This window comes from Dufourea novaeangliae, unplaced genomic scaffold (assembly GCF_001272555.1).
Source record: "Dufourea novaeangliae isolate 0120121106 unplaced genomic scaffold, ASM127255v1 scaffold76, whole genome shotgun sequence".
In the NCBI taxonomy this organism is placed as follows: Eukaryota; Metazoa; Arthropoda; class Insecta; order Hymenoptera; family Halictidae; genus Dufourea; species Dufourea novaeangliae.
In genome coordinates, this window is record NW_015373950.1 from 24,513 (window position 1) to 39,890 (window position 15,378).

The following is a 15,378-nucleotide window of genomic DNA, read 5'->3' on the forward strand; positions in this document are numbered from 1 at the left end:
CTAGTGGAGAATCCTTGAACTATACCACTGTATATTCCTGAGTCTGGACGCGTCAAATCGTAGAATCCAACTTACGCCTTCCACAAGTGATAAATTAACAAAAATCGGATTTCTATGATAGTGTGACAGTGGTGTACAGGGTGGTCTGGTCAGCTTTTGACGAGAAAACAACTAAATCGTGTGATATTTGACAAAATGTGACTTGAGCAGCCATCTTGTGTGCTTCATCGGTATCTGTCACAATCGTACAATTTCTAAAATTCTAATTCTTTGAACGTATGGTGTTTATTGGCGTTTCTAAGGACCAGACCACCCTGTAGTGAAGTCTACCCGTGAGTACTATACTCGTGAGAACTTCATTTGTGCCATTATCGAGGCAGAAGTTGGATTCTACGAAATCGAATGTCTCTCTCGTGCATCGCGTATACATACACGGTTCCCGTTGATTGTGTGAGTGCACGGACACAGCACACGGGCCACGGAGTCTCCCCCCTTAACACGTTGCCTGCAGTGAAAAAGGCCGCAAGTAGTCAGACACGCTGTATTTCGTTTTTAAAGTCATAAATCGTTGATAATGTATACGTTTAGTTAATAGAGGTTGTTCGTCTTGTTCTGAATTATACTGGGATATTAATTTTACGCCAAAATTTTGGTAACAGTATTTAAATACTCCAGCCTTTTTGAAGTACACGTGCCACCCATATCTGCATGACGTGGCAGCCAAAGTATTAACTTTAATGCCCAGTGTGACGTACACGTCACATCTAGAAAATCATGTTTCCAGGGGTTTCGTCGTGAAAATTCAGATCAGATGCACGTAGTAGGGCCATTTTTGAGTCAACTAATCGCGAGAAATAAATTGTTTCCCCGGAAGAGGTGTTTGGGCGTTAAAGGGTTAAACGACTATTTCACGTTTGCCAACGAAATACAGATATGTTTGTACAATTATTGTACAAACACCACAATCTTTTAAAATGACCAATTTCTCTTAATCGATTTCACTTCCATTTCTCTAAGAAATTTGTATTCCTTTTGTCCGTTTGCTGAATGTTCACCTTGTCAAAATGTATTCTCCCAAGCTTACGGTCCGGTTACACCAGACGAGCGAATGCTCGCTCTTCTCCCACTTCGGTAAAATGAAAATAAACGAGCATTTTTTTCAATGAATGAATACACAATGGACTAGTGTGGGAAGAGGAAGCATTCGCTCGTTCGGTGTAACCACACCTTTAGACAAAGTTTCAATAATGTAGATAAATTCTGAGTTTCACTTATAGTTTCTATGTTTCAGTGTATGGAATGAAACTAGCCGAATTATTTATAATTCGTTTTCATACAATCTTCAGCTGACCTTGTCACTATAATAAATTCTATTTTGCACCCAGACGGAGTATGTACACATATTAACCTTTTAAAGCCTGAATTATTTTATTGTTATTTTTTTGTTTCGCAGGTTTTATTCCAGATACTTGAAATCTGTTCAAATATCTTTTTTTTTTTTAAATTTTCTTTTCATGTTTTGGTTCAAATAATTAAATATGTTGTCTCTGAGTGCCAACACTATTCTATAGCACCTCAAGGTACTTCAAAGAGGTACTAAACATTTATCCGAAGTCCTAGCCGGATTCTAATTAATTAAGCATATTTATAAGCATGGCGTCGTTTTATTGTAATATAAGTAATGCTACAAAGTGTATCGTCGGTACATGAAAGGTTAATTTTACCAAAAGAGAGCGATTTTTCGTAAATAATTTGTCATTCGGGAAAATGAACTGTCTATAAAATTAGTCGTATCGTGGAATATTATTTCTCATATTTCATTCCAAAAGTTTCAGCAAGGCGCGAGACATTTTGAGAAATAAGGAACTAATGGGGCACGAAGTTTGGCGAGTAACTCGCGTCGCCTCCGCATCGAAGTGGATTCGGAACGTCGGTGGTCGGTCTTCAGAGGGGGTGGGGGGCGGTAGGAATTCTGAGGAGAATCGGAACATCCGTTGAATTTAATTTTATTACGGTTACCTTAGCTCGGTCGCAGTAGACACTCGCTGGAAAACAAAGTAATTGTTTGTCGACACGACCCCTTCGCTATAGCTCCCTCCCGTAACGTATCGGGATACATGGTAGCAAGAAGGAGGAACGATCCACCGTTATCTTCTAGTTTCGGACTCGAATTACAGCCGGAGGATCTACGACTCGTGGAATTTACGCGGAGGGCTGCTACTCCGTTCTTTCGATCCCTGTTGTTTACGGGACATTTTGTTGCGCTGAAGAGTAGTGGGGGAAGGGAGAGCTGGTATGAAATTTACAACGATAAATTGGGGTAAGTTCAATTAAATCGAGTTTAGCGGTCCAGTAAAGAAACACATAATCCGTTCAATCGACAATAGTGTTTATCATAGATATTAGGTATAGTGTCGTGAGCATTGTTTGGCGAATTTTCGTGTTATTGTTGCCATACCACTGCTGTGGAATATAATTTTCTCGAATTTAATTTCATTCGTTCACCGATAGTATTTGAAATAAAATATTGTATGGCGTTGCTTGAAAACCGATACCACGACAGCAAAAGTAATGTGTACAGGTAGGTCTCGATTAATGCGAGTAATAAATCCCAGAAAGTGATCGCGTTAATGGAATACTTCAAGTACAGGACTTGGTTCTAATTTAAATAAGATATAGAATGAAAAATTTTAAATGTAACTTTTCATATGGATTTTGTTAAATTATAATGAAAAAATACGCATAAAACGTTAAGTAGAACGTAGTACGCAAAATACGTTGAGTAGCTTGATGCGTCGCATTGTGATTATGTAAAGGTGCGTATCCATTTGTGGCGTATCCTTGTATCGTATCATCGTAAAATACATTTTCATACACAACGATGCAATGCTTGCCCCACCGTATTGAAACATAATGGTGATACGATTGAGTGGATGGTGAGACGAGGATATGCGTATTGTTTTTTGCGACAAGTGTATACGCATCTCAATAAAACGAAGTACAGAGACGGTTTACGTATCGTCTCTACGAAACAGAAGAATTTTAAAGACCGTTAAAACAAAAGATTGTTTCCACAGTCGTACGGTACTATTCGAATACTTAAAATACAGGAATTGGTTCTAATTTAAACAAACTTTACAATACAAAATTTTAAATATACCTTTTCATACATGTTTTATTAAATTAAAAAGTTAACTTGTCGCGTCGTGACTATGTAACAGAAGAAGTTCAGAGACGTTTACGCATCGCCTCTACGAAACACAACAAGTTTAAAGACCGTTAAAACAAAAGACTAGGTAGTTATTTCCACAGTTGTACCGAATGTCTCGTGTGTCCCGTTTGCTCTCTTCGTCACGTTCCTTACGAGCTCCCAGGGATACGTATAATTTCTTTCTTTGAATTTTATGTTCCAATTGTTAACCAAATATTTGTAGCGATTCTTTGTTTGAACTGGCTTCGAGTGATACTATTACTAAAGTGTGAGATAATTATGTGCAGTCAGTTACAGACTAAATTTTATAAGGAGACAAGAATGTTAGTATAATGTGTGATTCATAGATTGTTAATATAATGATGGGACTAATATTTTTAAAACTTGTAGTATTTATATTTACTTACGTATCATAGAAATCGTTGAAAAATATATTTTAATTAAATTCATTTATTAATACTTTTTCATAAGAAATTTATCATAATGTGAATTTATACATGAACACATAGTACGTATTTGTAATTCGCTATAATTTACGAAATTTTTTGAAACAAATAAAAGCGATAAAGTCCACAAGTAGGACCTATAACTAATTAATTACCAATATATAAAATAATTAAATGTTGTACAGTACTATATTTAAAATTTCGAAAAGAAAGGCTAATGAAATAAAGTCCATAGATTTATTTAATATTGACGGTTGTTCGGAAGTGAGCACAGCAAAAATTTTTATTGATTTTCTCTCATATTTGCTTGTTTTATTATAATCGATTCTTCAAAGTCGGAGAGAGATTAGGTAACTCAATTAGGTACTCAGAGATTAGGTAATATCAACGGAATTTCTAGACAGAACTTTTATAACAGACAGAACCATAGCTACATGAACTTTGTAACTCCGAACTTTTGTATAACATTTCGATTTTATTAAATTATTCTGTTTTATCCGAGAACGTTATTGTATAATCGAACCAGCAGCAATATTCCAAGTGCTCGAAACATGTTACGAGAACTTCCTTCAAGTAAACGGTTTAAATGCGAACGATATAATTCAAGGGGAATAAACATTTAATTCGCCCGTAAATAAGTTCATTTACGTGGCACCAGAAACTAGCAGCCCCGCAATGCAACGAGGTCGCCGCGGTTTTACCCTGTGGCTGCTGATCTTCTTACGAACATTAATCTACCGGTATATATTAGTTCGGGTAATTTCCTGTAGCTTAACAGTGGCTGAAGTGGAAAACGTCATCCTCATGATGATTGAATCTCGAGAGTTAATTGTAATATATTATTTCTTCACGTTTTATTTACAGCCTCCTTCCATCAGCTGCACATTCTACTTACGATTACAGAGTGTCTGTTTAAGAAATTCGCTACCATAAAAAATTTCGAGTTTACACGTGTTTCATTGCTCGATACTGTATGAATTGTTAATTACCGGATATTTTATGCTTTACTAATAACGAATCTGTAACTGGGCTCTGCACTGTGTTATATTAGATTTTGTATTTATATTATTTCTGGTATTTCTTTCATCTTTATTTTCTCTTTCTCTTACTGTTATTTATATATTTTTTTTAAATCTTATAAATATTATCTGTATTGTAATTTGTAACCGGAATCAACTTGCATTACGATTATTATTACGTTCAATATTCATATATGCCTCATAGTCTCTTTTTGTATTTCGAGTCAATTATATGTATACCACTCGTGGCAAAAAGTGTTCGAACAGATTGTATGTTTGTTATGTGAATTATTATTCATGTATTATAGATAAAAAATATTTTCATTAATAGCAGCAGAAATTAAAAAATTAAGCAAGAGTTAATATGAATTCATATAATACAGAATGTGGACGTTAGGCAGTGATTAGAGAAAGTGTTTATTTAACTTGTGGCGTTAAAGAAACTTTTCGACAACATTTACCGTCATACAGTTCCTTCAGAAAATTAAAATTCTTTTAAAATTTTGTGGCATTATAGACAGAATTTAGATATAATTTTCACTGCTTAATATTATATAATTCTTGATGAATTTACAAAAATAATTTTCATTTTGCTAATATTTCCTTGAAGTATGATCGAATGTTTGCCAAAGTTCTTTAAAATTGTTATTATTCATATTATTATAAAGTGAGGAATTAATTTCGATAATAATCATTTTTAGCGAAAAAAATCTGTCAACTGATACTGATATTGTAATATTTGTTAATTGTATAATAATATACGTAATTGAAAACTCGTTTCTTCGACATTTTTCATTGTTTTTCGCTAAAGGGACAATAGTCTCGTGATCCTTGATACTCTACACGGCTTTAAAACGTAATCCTGCGACAACAGATTATCCTAGAAACCTTAGATGCAGAGATACACAGAACAAAAGGAGGATACTTGTTACAGTCTACACTCTCGTTCGAATTACGCGAAGAAAACATACAATTTACGGAATCGGTAGCACTTTAGTGTCTTCATTCTAATTCCTTGATTTCTGTTGCCATTCATGGAACGAACAATTCGATGGTTGTATTTTATTTCATACTATTGTATTTTCAAAATTTCATGATTTTTAAAGGATTTATAACTAGGTATATCTGGGGATGTAGAAGTGATTTTTTTATCTATACTTTTAATAGCAGTTCTTTGTGCATAAATTAACGAGTAATTAATTTTATCGTGAAAGCTATCGGGATGATTAATGTGTATCGGCTATAAATAAATTGTATCATAAATATCGTCGTGCTGTATAAATTAGTTTGATTTACCACATTATAAGGCAATTTTGTACGAAAAGAGCCCAGATATTTGCAACGTCATTATAAATCTACTGCACTTTAGACATAATATTGAATTGAAATTAAATGAAAAATTATTAAACAATTTTTCTAAAATTTAATAATGGGTGTGCATACATTAATCGTGCAAGTATTATTGAAATTTAAACAGTAGTAGTCAAAGTATCAGGTTCACATGAAAAACCTCAAAGAAAATTTTATTGACACCGGGTATTCATGCGCTTTTCGCACTAACCTGATCAAAAGCAAGCCCTACTTCTGAACAACCTATGGAACTGACGATTAAAAGTGGTTATTTCACGCAAATATCGTTGGCTCAAGTTAGTGGTTAGCTTTGACCCTTTATGACATAAAGTTTATGTCTTGACGGTACTTTGTGGTACCACTTATATTACAATAAAATTCTGCCATGAACCAGTATACTTAGAACACGACTAGGACTTACTACTAGGAAGTATTTATTACTTCTTCGAAGTCCTTTGAAATGCTACAAAATAGTGCCAGCATTCGGAGACACTATATTTAGCTATTAAAACAAAACAATATTTAAAAAAATAAGAAGATTCCTATTTGAACAATTTCCAACTGTCTGGAATAAAAATTGCGGTAAAAAGATAAGGACAACATAATTTAGGCTTTAAAGGGTGACGCAATATTCTAGCTTTCGGAGCAAATATGATCTTCATTCCTGAAACGTGTTACTATTCTACAATAGTTAGAATTCCTAATATTTTCTACTTTTTACACATTATTTTCGAAAGCAATCATTCAAGATGACCTGATTTTTTTTATCAACAACTCCTAGCTTAAATACAGCATAGGTTGATGAATTAAAAGAAACGCGGATCCATATCAGTCCAGTAACCATTCACCTAATAATAAACAGTCTTCAAACTGGAATTGAACAATAGAATAAAAGGATATTTGCTTCAGCGTGGAACAGCAGGAAATCGCACAAGTTATCCCACTATAGAAAACCCGTTTGTATCGACCTGTGGGCTATGTCAGCCGGCTTGAAAACCGCTCAAATTTTTCGGCCAAACCAAATACATTACTGTTTCTTTCGTCACACATTCGAATTACCCCATGGAAACGTGGATTCACGTATTCGCCCTCATTCTATTAATAACAGAACGAAAGCGACGTCTTGAATGAATGTTCCGAGAACAACATTGTTTCCAGCGCTGGTTCAGCCGGTGCATTTTCACGAGGACACCGCCACGTATCGGGGAAGTAGTTCAGCGATCGAAACGTTTCCGGGTAGCACGCGAGTAATGCGCTTTCGGGACAAGCACAGACGACGTGTTCAGCTCCCTTCCAACCCGCCCGTTCAATCTTTCGGAGCGATTCGCTGGCAACGAATAGACACTAATAGCCGAAGAGGATCGGTAAATTCACGGGAATCGGAATCGATCGGATGCCAGTCACGGGGCCGATAGCCGCACCAAAAATCCTCAGACCGCGGCCCGTCGACGTCACGCTTCTCTCTCTCTGTCTCTCTCTCCTTCTGGTCCCTATATACCAAATACTTCGAATAGAATTCCGGAACATTCTTGACGTCCGTGAACGGTAGCTACCGAATTAACAGTGTATACAAGCGAGGGGGCCCGATGAAACGGCGATTTTAGGTCCGTTCCGCCGTGGTTGTCGGTTTCTCTGCCGGGGCAGTTCGATCCTACATACCCGTGGCGGTGTCAGTTTTGCAGGCTTCTTCGGCCAACTATTCCGAACTCTCCGGTCTGAGGGAACGACTTCCGTCGATTGCAGCACCGGTTGCACGCTCGACGCAGTGCTTTTCTTTGCTGGTGGATTCCATTGTCGTTGTTGTCTCCGTCCCCGCACAGTGGTCCGAAATTGTAAAAACGTGGAGTAAATTAGGGGAGACCGGGGCTAGTTATCACAACTGATTGGTTGTCACATTTCGAATAAAATAAACTTTTTGATCGTATGCTTTATCAGGACGCGAAGATGCTTGAAATTGAGGGAAATGACGGAGATTGCAGATATATATGTTTCCTATTTCTATCATTTTTCCGTTTAACACCAGAACTACTAGGTTAGTCAAAATGACTACATAATCATCGTTACAAGAGTATAGGTATTACAACAATGCATTTTCTCAGATCTTTTACATCCTTTACTTGTAATATGTAAACGAAGAAATGAATTAATTTCCAATTTTGTATATTTTCTCAAGTTTGTCATCTTTATTGATCTGATAGAAATAGATAGGGGAGACCAGGGTTAGTTGTCACACGGGTTGGTTGTCACATTTTGTATAATTTCGTTACTACATAAATGTCAGACAGATTCATTAGAATGAATAAAATATACTGCTTTTCATAAGTAAGTGCTTGCTATACGAATTGTCGTTGTTCATTGTATATGATCACTGTTAGATGAAAAAGAAATGGATTTCTGTTCATTTGACAAAATATTTCTTACTCTCTTTTTCGTTGTCTGTGTAATATGTAGCGTATTACTGTGAATTTTCTGGTATACTAACATAAACTGCAGGCTTTGAGACAGAAGTTTCTTCTTAAATTTTGTCAACATTTTACTTCGTTGTAGTATTGTAATCCATTTTTATACTTTATCACAAGTGGGGATAGGTGTCACAACTATAGTCTACTATACTTGAAACACGCCTAAAGGTAAAAACGAGTAACACATAAAAGCAGTAGATGGTGTAAAAAAAGTTTTAACTTACATATGTATATCGAAATGAGCAGAATATTTGTATGAATCGCAAATTCACTTACATTATATTACGAACTCCAACATTACTTTTGCTAATAAATTTATTATTTTAGAAGAATTAATTTATCTTTCAAGTATTGTAATAAAAATCTTACCATTTACGATAGCTGTGACAAATGACTGTTGCGTGAGACAACCACCCCTAACGTGGGGCTGATTGATATATGTTACATTACCCTAATTAACACCAGACCAACAGCTATATAAACAGGCATTGCAATATTAGTATATTTTTAAAGTCAGAAATATCTACTTCTTCTGTTAATATGATGAAAATTTTTAAATACTTAATAATTAATAGGACAGAAAAGTGTGAATTAAAACACGCGACAACTACATCGCGCTTCCATCTATAGGGTAAGGGGTCCACGTTTCGCCCCTACACGGTTTTTGGTTCTTGTTCGAAAAGTTATCTAAATTATGTCTGACTAAATTGTATAGTCACTTTGAAACCTCAGTTACAAAACCCTATTATCGCTTTTTCATAAACATTTATGCAAACAAAATAAGAAATAGAAACGCAAAAGGATGCATCTTTTACTTCTCAAAAAAAGTGTTCCTAATCTCGTTTCCCCTAATTTTAACATTTTTTCAGTCGAGGCTTCGTTTTAGTGTAAATCAACCGTGAAGTTCCATGAACTTACATAATTCACAACGAGATTTCGTTTTATTTTATATTTTACTTATACAGTTTTTCTTTTTTTTTCAGTTACATCTTCTATTTTAAGTTATAGGCGCTAATTATGTAGACACTTACTCAAGTTCTCCACTCCGTATGGAATTAACAGATTTTGGCGTACCCACTACAAATAAATCGTCATAGCTGTCGTAGATGCACGTGCATGGAAAAAATTCTCGTTCAGTCATCTTAAGTAAGTTCTAACGAATGCATAAATCCATCCAAGATATATCGTGACTTTGCGTGTATTCCGTTCTGTAGGTTTAACTATACCGGAGAAAAGAACAAAAATAGCGATTCAAGAAGGGTTATTTTTTAAATGGCTAAAATATAGATATTCCCTTCATTTTTCACGTATGTTTAGCTAAAAAACCACTCTTCATCAGCGAATAAGTAGATTTAAGTTAATTCAAATGAAAATAAAGATACAGCGAGAAAAAGTACGCCAATTTCAACAGAAAAAATATGACCGTTCTAAGACATTTTTCCCTGGTTTTAAAACTGTCGAAAAATATTGTACTTAAAAACATTTTAAATACCTACTAGAATCTATGACGAAATTTTCAAGGATTTCCAATGACATCGAGAATTTGACGTTAGTTCGCATTTTTACGGATCTAGACCACTGTGCGACGTCGTGGCGGAGTCTTCGCGTACAATGAGCAACAACTTCGGTAAACAGGGATTTGCGATTCCCTATATGAGGTAGATTGGCAAACGCTTGCATGCTGCACGTGATATACCCGCGCAATAATACCTCGATACTATAGCATTGTCGATATAATGTGTACCGACTGTATGGGTATGTCGCAATGGTATAATGCAACAGTAAATGGCAATGTCTTAATAATGCGACGTAATGGCGGATTACATGATTACGGTGGATTCGATGTCGAGGTGAATATCTACCTGTGTACGATTGTACGAAGCGAAGTTAATTACCTTCAGGATGGATAAAAATAAATTTATTCGTGACTGTAATGACGAGCATTCGATACAACGATAGCATTGGAAACAAAAGGTAGATGAACTTCCGAGGAATTTCAGTTGCGTGACTATTACGAGGACAATCGCTGCGATGTTTACTTGGAAGTTGATTGATTAGTGTATAGCCCTTTTGCGAGGTACTGTGTATACCGGGTGTGTCGTGGATTTCACACATTAAGAATAAATAAAAACAGTTCACAGAAGCAATTTGATTTTGGTGTTACAGCTTGTTTTTTCATTTGTTTTAGTACTTCGATTCTGAAATATGAATATACACAAGGAACCAAGGTTCCAATTCCAAAAATGTGAAAATGGTAAATAGGGAATAAAACATACTTAGAAGGTTTATTCGATGGGTTTCTATATTATTCGAAATTAAACGGTACATGATGAAACTAACTAGTGAAATTAACATCGTGTACCGTCGATTATATAATATCTGCATAGAGAATCTAATTTTCAAATGCTTCCTACCTGTCAGAAAATATTGACAATTCGAAACGTGAACGGATCTGCAAATATGTACCGATGTGTCTGTACGTTATACATTAGTTCGATGTTCTATTAATTGCGTCAAATTTAAAAACAATATACATTTTACGATCGGAATAACATTAATCTGTTGAGCATTGTTGTATTATGAAAAGGTATAAAATACCGAAACCAAGAGTAAACTAAATATAGATACTGAAATGGTACAAAATTTCATGAACATTATGTTAAAATATCACGAACGTGGATAATATCATTTGCGTATTTAACCTAATAGATTTTTATTAGGCAGCAATCGTCACGTCTTGGGCCGTCGGTACGGTCACCAACCCTCATCATCGGGGATTTCTGGACAGCTGGAAATTACGTGCAAAACCTTCACTGTCCTAATAATCATTTCTTTATTATATTTCGGCGCTGACTTTCAGGAATCCCAGAAACAATACATATACCAAGCCCTACTTCTTTTCCACCTCATATTACCATTTCTTCCAAAACATACACCAACGAAAATTCTGCATTTTCCACCAATCGTAAGTCGATCCGTTGCAACAAGCGTCTATGCGTACAGCTACCAGACAGTACACTTTCAACCGTCAATCAGAACACATCTATCCAGTCAAAGTAAACACAAATATTACACACATACCCCACATTCTATTACGTTTATCGAAATTTAAGTGTGTTACCAAGTAGTGTTAAATTGTTCAAATCACATCATCTTCCAATGAGCTACGCGATATTAATTTATCAACGAGCAGTGACAAATTGCGAGCTTAGCGTGAGTACACCGCCATAAAAAATATAATTTTTCAATTGAATGCATTCTAATCGAAAGTACATTGATCAAATTTCATATCAATATAAATTCTAATTGTTCATTCTGACTTTATTATTAATTACTTAATGTTAAAACAATGTTAGAATATCATACGTAGAGAATGGACGGATATATTTGGGAATAACTGTGCATTGCCATTCGATGGTACTACTTGAAAAAGGTTTTATTTCTTAAATCATATGAATTTTAAATTATTACCATCGCCAAAGGTATACAAATTCTTTCACAAAATTTGAATTAATTACGTGTATGAAGTTAGTAAGCACAGCTCAAGGTATTAAGTAAATGTTAACAGTTCTCACGATTTCTGCGAAATATTCATTATGTAATTAAATATCTAATTCGTTCATTATATTTACGATTCCAGTATCGTTTAGTGTACAGTTCGGATAGAGTTACCGACATTATGTAAATGTCGTCACCGAGTATCTACTTCATCTTTCGTACCTTTCGAATCATCTAAATAAATTCACGATTACCAAATCGCTTATAAATCGTGCGAATGAATTCGATCACCTCAATCACTATGTAATTGAAACTCGATCAATCCTTCAATTCTAGAAACAATGGGAAACTTGTAGCTTCTCGTTTCTATCGCCTCTACAATTTTAAAACATTTTCATTCTTCCATCAGGAGGAGAGGAGGCAAGCCTTATCGATCGGTCCGAATTCTCCCCCTCTCCCCGTGTTTAAAGTTTCCTATTCCCTCGTTGGAAAAAATTTTCATCGGCTCGACCATTGAAATGCAATCTTTGTCGACTACGGACATTCGAGGAAGTTCGAGCAACTTTTGTTCCCCGTTTTCAGTTTGAAACAATAAATAAACGAACGCAAAAAATGAACAGAAAAGCGAACGAAGTTTTGTATATAGCTGTCGTCCGTGGGTTTTTTGTTCTTCCCCTTGCCTTTCGTTTTTTCCATAGTTCCCCCCGAGATCCAAGCGGATTATTCGAGACTCCCCAGATGGACGACGATTAGACTGGCCCCTTGAAGCCTGAAATTAAAGCCTTTGAGCGGAAACCCGAACAATAAACGATAATATCGTCGCGCTGATAGCACACCGTAAGGTGTAATTGTCAGTGATTTTTCAGACATCGTTATGATTTCGCATTTGACCCCTTAAAAGTAGTAGCGCTCGCTAAACTTCATTACGATGGTATTCTGAAATCATTAATCCTTCGACAACCGACGATTCGTGCGGCTGCTGGTAGCCGTGCCTGGGTCCGTACGGACCCCCTACTTTTTTTCTCTCTTTACCGCGTGGGTTCGTAATTCTTATTTTACACTAAATGATATTTTTAAATAAGAAGGTGGAATTTATATTATTATTTTACTAATGTAAAATATAAAATAAAATGCACTACGAAAAATACAGTAAAATACAATAAATAAAACAAAAAGGAATATAAATAAAACACAAACAACAATATGTACTGTTTGCATTGTGTATATACATAAGAAACTATTTTCGGATACAATGTGTAAATTACATACATGCCTTTAGCATTTATCGCATGTAACTTATTTATCATCATTTCCGACGTGTAAAAAATGTCTGCCACGCTTTTGATTTGAGACCGTTTTATTTTTATTTTTATTTGAGGCTCTAGACTCTAGAGTATCTGAGTCCGAACGGATCCACGTAGGGCTACCGGAGGGTCTTGTGTGGACACCAAAATGTTCAGGTTTGTTGAGCAACCAGGCTACTCAGGTATCACAAGAGTCCTGTTTCGATAGATTTGAGAAATGTAGATAATTTTACATTTATACTTTCCTAGAACTCTCAGTTTTCCCTTCTTATAACCTACCTCTCAAACGATTTAAACAAAGAATGTTACTCGAAACTATGTACAATACAAGAGGTAATTGCTAATAACTATAATTTATATTATTTGCGGTGGTGGGCCTAAGAAAATAACAATTAAACAAGTCAGGTGTTGATTAATTGATGTAACATCAATGGTATCCCTAATGTAAATTAAGACAGCAAATGAGTTTTGTCCGAAAACATCTGCACGGTACTGTACCTATATGGAAAGTGCAGTTGAATGTATGAGGATTTTTATTATACTTCTATTCATTGATAAACCTGTGAGATTAGAAAACCTAATGTTTGTGTAATATCAAGAGGTTAAACTAAAGGTTTTGTTACTGCAAAACGGAAGAAAATCTGACATGGTAGAATAGAACATCTTTGTTATCTTTCAGCTCCCTACCACCCTTAAAATATTGAAACTTGTATTTGGGACGCCTCGTATATTTAGAACAGTAATTACTGGATATTAATGCGCCAGATTTTCGTCTATTAATTTTTTAGATGTAACAATCTTCTGTCATCCATTTTGCAAAATTCTGATGTGAAAAATAAAACAGTATGAATTACCTGATTGAATAGCTGCTAATATTCTTACGAAGAGAAGGGTGACAGAAAATACGATTATGTAAAAAATAAACTATACTAGATAGTTTTTGTTCTTTATATTTATTCAGATCATTTTAATCATAAAATGTATTATAACAAACAAGTCTACTACAATGTAATTATGATCAGAAGTACAATAGTAATATGTAATAGGTAATGTATAAATGCTCTTGTCATAAAGCAGCCACGTATTTCAAACAAACGTTATACAAAATGTCACCTCTCAATATTCAAACACCCTGATTGAAATTTAATATAGAACCGTGTAAACGTAATGTCTGTTAAACATTTGCAATGTCCATAATTTGCCGAAGGAAAGGGTGCCAATGCAAGCAGTTACTGTGTTCGCCATGAAAAGTATGATTAAACGTAGCTATTTGATGGATACAGCGTTCATTTACCAAAACGTAGAACTAATAATCGGCCAATTAATTGCGCAGTTTCGAATGACTCAAAGGTAGTTCGTTAAAAGTGCCCCTTGAAGTAATCGATTTAGCAGTATGTACGTCGTAAATTGTTAAAATGTGATATCGACAAACCACTCGACGAGAAACAGTTAAAATAAACCGTGAAGAAAATGTTGATGTAAATCACAGTCGGTCTTGTTACCAATAGTATTATTATACTATACGTAGTAGGTTTCCACGTATGCAATAAGATAATGGGATAAGATACTAACTGAAGTAAATATGGATCGTGCACTATAATTAATACCCCCTTTTATCAGTTAACTGGACACGTGTTATTTAACAGAGGTGCAATTATATCGAGTAATATTAGTAATTTATTTTACTTTTATATAAGATATTGATCTCGAACATGATTTAAGTGATTTTGTAGCACATTCGTTCTAATTCTGCATTTACCAGTGTTCGATGACTCGTGGACTGAGGTTGCAGGTATAATACAATTATGAAAAATAATTGACAGCATAATGAACAGTATACGGTTATCGACATTGGTTTATCCAATAATTTAATGTTAATGAATCTACAATAAAATATATTTATATATTAAAATCATCGTATGAAGATGTATTATTTAACCTTTGCGGACACATCAGGGTCAACCTGGTTCAAAACGGAACATTTATTTATGCTAATCGTTTGTGGTACATAATGTATTAAACAAATACTATACAGATGATTTATACATATTACTGTCTAGATACAACCTAAATTAATTCCGGTAATTC